Below are 8528 nucleotides of genomic sequence, written 5' to 3'. Positions count from 1 at the left end.
CCTTTGTTACAGCAAGCCGGTGAGATTGACAACATCGCTATTTCGTTGGGGCAAAGTACTTTGGTTGTGTTGTGCAGGTTCCACGTTGGCGCCGGAATCTCTGGTGTTGCGCCGCACTACATCCCGCCGCCATCAACCTTCAACGTGCTTCTTGACTCCTACTGGTTCGATTAAACCTTGGTTTCTTACTGAGGGAAACTTGCCGCTGTGCGCATCACACCTTCCTCTTGGGGTTCCCAACGGACGTGTCAACCACACGCATCAGCGGCCTGGCTTCAACGGGATTAGAAGGAGGAGGATTTTGGCATGGCCCGTACAACTGCCAAGATGGCGCCCCGCCGGAGTTGCTGTTCGTTCTATCTCCCCAGGTGAGCTCTTCCTCTCGTTCCTTCCTCCCTATTTTAGTTCCTCTTCCCATAGAGAAGAAGGAGGCTCTGCCAAGCCATGGACTTGCTGCCACCAACCCTCACCGGCCTCCTCCCTCCTCTCCCTACACCCTCGTGAGCTTTCCCTTTTTATTTTGATTTACTCTCGTGGTCACCTCCCTTTCAGTTTGTTGCCTGCCAACTGTTTGTTGTTATGCCTGTGCAAGCTGCCTTTTCATATATTTGTTGGTATACCCATGTAGGCCTGTATACTCCTGGTGTTGAGGGTTTGTGTAGCTTCTAGGCCAAGAAGCTGAGAGGGGTTTTCTTCTTTGAGTCGCCGGAACCAAGCGACAACGTGCTGCAGACTTTCTGGTCTTCTATACAAGAGAAATCAAATGAATATGTTTAGTTTCTAAACTTTTCTTCATTTTTAAATAGAACTGCTTACTTAGACGCTGATATATTTCTTTACATGAATCGGCACTATGCTCTTATGCTTTTAGTTATACATATATTTTTTTTGTTGGTCAGGTTTTCAAGTTTCAACCATTCTTACTTTGAAATGATTCTTTAGTTAGTTATAAATATAGAAAATTTGATGCCTGGGATACATATTTTTAATGGTATATTGTGTCAGCTAAGGGATCTCTTATTTTTCTAGGTGTGCTACATAGGTATATGTAGATTTACTTTGTTCCAGTACCTGCTTTTGATCACAGGAAACTAAAAAAATAAAAGATACTTCACATGCAACATCTTATACTATTTGAAGTTATTTTGCAGACATCGTTAGATATTTTTCTTCACTGTTCTGTTTAGCTAAATAACCAATTAAATGATTTAATATACATTTTTGTTTTTTGAACTAGGTAAAGAAAGTACGTTGCACTTTCTTATAGTCTATTGGCTGGCACTAGAATTTTGTTTGTCTTCTAGAGCGACATAGAACATGATATGCTTCTTTAACTGTACATGTTGTCTATATTTTGCCTCTTTAACACCCTCTTTTTCTATCGATACTCAGATAATTCAGCTTCAAAAGCACCAAAAATTTATGTCAATACATGGGTGAGTGGAGATACTGCATGTAATACTCATTTTCCCTTCTTTATACAGCGATGTACCTGTAGCAACTGTCATTTTACTCTCCCACTTAGAAGGACTTCTCTGTATTTTGTCGACCCTTCCGGTCTTATGGTGATTTTTTTTTCCTGAAGCACTTCTTATGTCTTGCCTGCGTTTGAAGTGTTGGAGTTCTTAAATTCTTGATGAAGAGGATTTTGGAGGTACGTGCCGCCGGTGCTCGTGGCGCTTAATTAACTGCAGCAGCAGAATTTGGATTATTAATGGTATGCAATCTAGCTTGGTTACAAAGCCTCTTAATTCCTGGTCCTATGTTTCAAAGCACAGTGCTTAAATTTTGATTAGTGTGAGTGGCTGAATTCTTGTGGTCATGCATAATGCAGCTGAAGTTTTTGAAATGTGGTGGAAAAATTATTTGTATTTTTATCGATGTAGTTTATTACTGCTCAATTAGACATGTGAATTCAGACGGATTACCCCCACAAGGAACAGTTCGTTTAATTACTTTACTATGAACAAGCTTCCATGGGCACGTTTTGATTCATTTCTTTGTCCACTTGCTCCTCTACTTTCACCTATAATTGCTTAGCACATCTCTTTTTGTGAGGAAAGCTTTTAGAATTATCTTTTTATGCTATATGATTCAATGTTCAGTTTGCATTGCCAAGCTTCTATATAAATGACCTTGCAGCTTCTCTACATCAATTTTCATTAGAAAGATACCCTTAGCTTTCCTGTTTAGGATCTTTCATTTCTTTTTTGCATTTTTCATTTCAATCTTTGCTACATTTAACCTTAATAAAAGAGAAGGGAAACTCGTGAGAAAACCTCACTATAAATTTCTCATTAGATAATATTCTTTATTCAGCAGATGAACCCTCTGTTTCAGAAAGCTATGGTTGGCTTCGGACTGGAAGGACATGTCTAGCAGCGGCTATTTATCGGAGAGGCTATCGTTCCTTTATGGTCATAAGACAGGCTTCTCTTTGGAAGTGGAAATGGAATCAGCACATGAAGGCTTGCCCCTGACCTTGCAAGTGCCCCACGAAGCCGGTAATCCAGAAGATTAAATCTCTTTATTCTTTCAAAAGAAATCTACATACGAAGTTCCATCCATTATTTACCATATAGCAATTTGTTTCCTGAGAAGAGAAAATCATACCTGATCGTTCGCATGGAACATTACAACAATATTACAATGTATTCTTTTTGTCTTGCAAGTAACAAATATATTTGAGTGCCAGACTTGATCCACTTACTATTTAACATTGTAGTTAACTCAACAACCAGTAAGTTCTACAAATCTTCGCTCTCTTTGTTTGGGCTATAGCTGCCTATTTTGATGTACAGTACTATAAATGTGATCATGTATACTGTACATCATGGTTAATTTATTTTTGAAATATTCTTATTTGCAAACCTTTGTTAGAGAACAGATAGTCCAACTCAATGAGCCATTAATACTTTCATTTCTAGGGAAGATGTCATTGATAGATTGAACTGTTTTTGGGCTACTTTATCAATTTCATAATAGACAACGACTGTTATGTCTTCTTGGGCTGCGTTTTGAAATCTTTGAGAGTAGGGTAGCAATTGTTTGTTTTCCGATTGAAACTAATCAACCTGCAATTTAATTATGTTTAATATTTGATCGCATTATTTTCCCAAAAAAAGATGGCAATAGCATACTGTACATGTATTTTGACAGTATAAATCTCAATTCTTCTCCCTCCACCTAGGTACAAGCAGGAACTTCATGTGTTAGTTCATTTACATGCATGGTTGCTTAGATTCATTGTTTAACATCCTCTCACAGGTCGTGCAGTGATGGTAACAGTGAGACTGATACACAGCCCTAGAGGACCATGTTCGCCGAATCATCGCATGAACATGGGTTGGGAGCTACACTAGACTTGGCTCCTAGGTTTGGTCTGAAGAGGTGGGGTTGCGTGCATGTTAGCGATATGTGTTTGTGTTCTTGCATTAGGCTTGTTTCCTTACGAGTTATTCGTCTTCTATGTTAGGTTGGTTTACCTGTGCTTGATGCTCCAGATTCTCCGCCTGCCCTGTCCACTGCTCCTCCAACGGACAAAACATCAACCATGTCTACCTTTCGTTTTCCATTGTGCTCATCTACCCATTTCATTAATTAAAGACTGGCAAAAAAATTAGCTGGGTTTGGTTTCTGCCTCGTGGTATCTTTCTATATGATGTATCTATAGTTCTTTGTTGCTACATGCTGCCTTACTAATAAACAATAGTTACAGCAGTTTGCCTTTTTCAAAGGAAAATTTTACCTAAAGTGTCAAAATAATCACTACTCTCCCAATGCACATAAGAGAATGAGCAGACTGTGCATCACTTCAAAATATACAATAAGTCAGACTCATGATTATTTTTGAGAACACAAGGAATATTGAATTTTTATGTTTTCCATGTTTCAACCATTTCGACATATACAAATCCAGATAGAGTAAACGGTGATCATTTGTGTCCCACAGTTTCGGGAAAAGGTGGAAATAAATGAAAAAATATATATAGAGAAAATCAAAAGAACCTCTACATAACATAATTTATAGTGGTATAATATAGAGGGGAGCTCATGGAGCCACCCGGTAAATCAGAATTTACTGATTGTAGGTCTCGCTTCCAAGTTCCAACAGAGGAGAGCTCATGTGATTTGACAATGCCCAAAAACGTTTTAACATTTTCCACAAGTATTTTACTGCATAAAGTGTAAATCGGCGTGAATTTCACGGGATTGTGCGCCAAGGCGCAAATCTATCTCTATGACATTCTTTACAAGCAGTTTATTGCATATTTTTGAATTTAGAGTGTATCTGTCCATGCTTTTGAACCAGCAAGATGTTATTAGTGTTGCTTTTGGACCTGAAGCTTGCTCTGTAATCTGTAGTAATAAGGCATTGCCAAATTTAGCACTGCTTTTACTGTAGAGTTTTTCTTAACCTGGCTATCAAGTTTCAGTGTGTTTCTGTAAGTAACAATTAACAGTAGTAGTACCACTGTGTAAGTCACCATATTCTATTGTAGGATTAGTGTTCTTAGACCGTCATATTATCCATGCATCGGAACTTGGCTTTAAGCGGTTTCGGTCACAGAGTACTCGAAGCCAAGATCCGATGCGGATATTTGTGGTGGCCTGAAGATCCCCGTTGCAAGAAAAACCACATCCTGTGGAAGTAAAGAATCCGATCAAATCACTGTTTCAATTCTTTTAGTAGCCTTTCATAGTTTTAAGAAACTCTTCCATTTGGAAAAGCAAATGTTATGTAAATGAACTGGGACAGTTTACTATAGCAAACATTATGGGACCAAGTGCCAGATTTTACACTAGAGGTCAACCAATTTAATAAGTATGCATCTCAAAACTTCATAACTGTTGCTTTTGTATCTTCTGTCATCCTTCATTGTGCATGCTAGATATTCTCTTTTGTTATTTCTATCAGATGGTTCTGTTGTATTGTGCATGCCAGATTATTTGTTATGTATGCCCGAGGTGATGAGAAAAAAAATCCAAGTAGGATGCATGGGAAATGAATTTATTTGTGTGCTTTGTTGTCTACATACTAATTCATTTATTTCTGAAATTTAGCTCTGTTTTGTGACCTGTCCATGCATGGTATCATCGATAGTATATGAGTAAACTCCAAGGAAAATATGTTTGTGTTGGATTGTTTTGAAGCTCATGTTTCTGTTAATTTTGTGAACATTCAGACTTTTGTCCGATGTTATATCTGAATGTGTTTATTTCATAAGGTCTTGCTATTTTATGAAATCATTTGTCAGATTTTAAGTCAGTGGTCTAATTTCATATATGTTTATTGAAGAGAGAAAAGTAAAAAGAGCCAAGGAGAGATGCCACCGATTCGCACGTGTTGGAGCATTTCACGGATGGCTTAACTATGAAGTCCACATTGTAGTGATTTTCCCTTCATGTATTATTGAAAATTGACCTTAGTGAATTGTAGCTTTGCAGATGTGCTTACCAAATCTGCAACAGGTAATGAATTTTACTTGGCATATAGATTCTGCTTATAGTAAGTATTCTCCTCATGATTTTCTTAGTATTTGACATGAAGTTCATGTTGAAAGAACTAAAGTGGTGATTTTAAATCCCTTCAAAAAGTGGTGATTTTAAAGCATAAGCTTTAATTTTCATCTGATGCACTCAAACTGTGTTTGGTTCTCTACATAGTTGTCAAAACATATGAGGGGGGTGGTTATATATATAAGAAATTGATAGCATAGTTTATAGTTTTTTGCTTCTATTGTTTGTTCTTTTTATTTGAGGTAATCTCTCCCTTTCCTCTCCTTGTTTTGTCATGCTAGGTCTCCTAGGTCAGAGCCACGGTGCAGGAGCTCAGGTTTCGGTGGAGAGATGATACAGTGATGAGAAGATGTGCCCAGCAGCTAGCTATAGTGGAGAATTGATTCGTCCGATCCCCCCACCCCTGGCCTTCTACAGAGAAGGTGAGAAGTCCTATGGGCGTTGCTCTATATTCTCCTCAGCCGGCCAACTGCTACCTAATCTTAGAACGATGGGTTGGGCTCGGTTGAAAGGTAGCACACAATTGGTGCTGCTACCGTGTATGGTAATTAGGACAGCCTATTTCTATGCATCAAGTAGTTGGTACATGGATCCCAACAATTGAATTCCTAGCTTCGCCAAACGAGATGATATAAATATTGATGTCGGTTCTAAAATTTATATTGGGAACAAATTAATTTTAGTTTCCATCACATATTATCTATATAGATTCTTCTGAATTCAATTATTATGGTTCCTGATTTCGTGTCCATTTTCCCTCGCGACTATCTTTTTTCATAATTGTTATCCTATGAAAATTAAGATTTCAGTGAACCGTGTGGTCCTATTCAGCCGCTCTCGCTAACCCGCTGTTCCCTACCAAGGAAGCTCTCGGGGGGATTGGTCGTGGTGCCATTCGGATTCCTACTTTTTAAGTTCCTATTTTTTTATCTTAAGTTCGTATTAGATGGTGTTTCTCACATATACCATATAGTGTCTGTTATTCTGCAAGTACTTTGTACACATAAATATCAGCAGACACAACCATCCTCTTGATATGAATTGCTCTTATGAGCATCTTATGTGGCGGATAAGACTCAGTACAGTAGTACATTTCTACTACATTATTGGTATGGTATATAAGTTCAGTTGAATGCTCCTTTCTAGGCCTTAACGACAACAATCAAATAACTGCAAAATAGTTTTTCCATATGTGCATTTCAATGATTAATATATTCAGGCGCTCTCGCAAACCTGTTGTTCCCTTCCAGTATTCCGTGTAGAAAGAAGATTGTACAGCTTTGTTGTAAATCTTAACAATTAAAGCCATTTGTTATATAAATGTAGAGAGCATATTTATTACTGCAACAGGAAAACTATACTGCTAACCTCTTGGTTTTAGCTGCATAAGGTGTGAACTCATTTTAGTCCACAAAATACATGCTCTTATAAAGAAAACAATCAGTTTATAGCCTACCAATTTCTGATGCTGTTTGATTTCTTAGCTGAGACTCGTGTACGAAGTCGGTGCCCTACCGACAAAGGTGGTACAACTCTCACCAGATGACCTCAGAGACGAGAGCACAATAACATACTGGAAGATATGACGCTAGAAGCACACAAATAAGGTGAACATCAGGCAGCCCTTGTTTTCTGAGCTCTATGCACTCTGATTTACCTACGTGATTTGCCTTTTGCTCAGCTATTTAACGGGTTTTCTCTTGTGTTTTCTTTCTGTATGTCTGTTTTATAGTGCTGCATAGTACTATTGCCCAGCCATTTATAATCTGAGCACATGCAGAACTCGCAATCCGGCCTAACCTATAGAGACACTATCATTTTTTTCAATTGGATTTGATTGGACAAATCTAATGTTTTTTTTTCGTGTGCATGTTCTAACTGATAAACTTGGAACAGCTAACCTGGTGCAAGCTGTGATTCCATGACCCATCCCCGCTGTGACCCTGTTCCTGGAATTGGAAAGGTCAGCCCTGTTTTTTGCGCGATTTAGAATTGGTAAGGAATTTTCCCTAGAATGTATCCATCATTCTGATTTTGTTTCTGGATTGCAGGTGTTTTTGAAGTATGCAGATGCCAAGAGCTCGGCCAGGGCAACAATGGATGCACATGAGGAGATTCGACAGGAAAAAGACGGTTGCCGTGTTCGCCGATCGAGACTACGGCGAATAGATTAAAACAAATGTTGCATATTTGTTCTTTTTAGACTTTGGATACATTTAGCAGTAAGTTTTCATGAAATGTACTTAAATCTCATGTTATTCTAATAGTGGTGCATACAGGATTGCATTCCGAAGTTATCAGAATACAAATCTTTAAAACCGAACCGCAGTGAGTTTATGTAGATTTTTTTTTTGCCTTGTGCGGTGGCGCGAGATTAGGGATCAGGAGGCAGTAGGCGTGTAGGACTGCAGGAAAGCGACTGACTCATACAAGACATATGATATGTTGTGTTCCTTTGCTCCTCTTCGTCAACTAATAATTTTTCAACGGATAATTATTCAATTTTTATTTAATACTTGCTGATGTTTCCAAATGTCTATAAAATAAAGATTGACACAACCTTTACGGGTCCGTGCGCCAAGGCGCACATCAAAATCTAGTAATAACAGTTATAGGACGCTCACCAAGCAACAGCATGCACATATGGAAACATACAGGACGCATTTGCATGAGCTGGGACGTGGAATGGGTCGTTTGGTTACCTGCAGGCCATCATGTTCTTGCATGAACCGGGTTTTAAATCACCCAGGGACAGCCCTGGAGGAACGCCCGAAATGGCAGTTTCTATGGAGCCAGGCCCGTTGTGGCAAGAAGGTTGCACGCATGGAGAAGGGAGACAGAAACGCGGCGTCTCTTCGGGAATACGCGGCATAATTAGTGATGCGTGCAATTAACACACGTCCGTTGGGAACCCCAAGAGGAAGGTGTGATGCAGACAGTAGCAAGTTTTCCCTCAGAAAGAAACCAAGGTTTATCGAACCAGGAGGAGCCAAGAAGCACGTTGAAGG

The 8528-nt window shown here is 38.9% G+C and overlaps 1 long non-coding RNA gene across 27 annotated transcripts; it reads left to right on the top strand.

Moving 5' to 3' along the window:
* Nucleotides 1-264: 264 nt before the first annotated feature.
* LOC127307055 (uncharacterized) lies at nt 265-7973 on the top strand. Of its 27 annotated transcripts, none has more exons than XR_011743194.1 (10): nt 265-368; nt 629-771; nt 1393-1436; nt 1615-1717; nt 2320-2504; nt 3268-3390; nt 3476-5942; nt 7005-7127; nt 7417-7483; nt 7572-7973. It is a non-coding gene; the product is annotated as an uncharacterized lncRNA (long non-coding RNA). The 27 variants fall into 27 exon arrangements; XR_011743176.1 differs by having other exon boundaries at nt 1586-1717; XR_011743188.1 differs by having other exon boundaries at nt 1393-1455.
* Nucleotides 7974-8528: the final 555 nt, after the last annotated feature.

The sequence above is a fragment of the Lolium perenne genome, chromosome 1, assembly GCF_019359855.2.
Source record: "Lolium perenne isolate Kyuss_39 chromosome 1, Kyuss_2.0, whole genome shotgun sequence".
NCBI classification, from domain to species: Eukaryota; Viridiplantae; Streptophyta; class Magnoliopsida; order Poales; family Poaceae; genus Lolium; species Lolium perenne.
The sequence above is the reverse complement of the archived record's forward strand: the minus strand, read 5'-3'. Positions and strand labels throughout refer to the sequence as shown.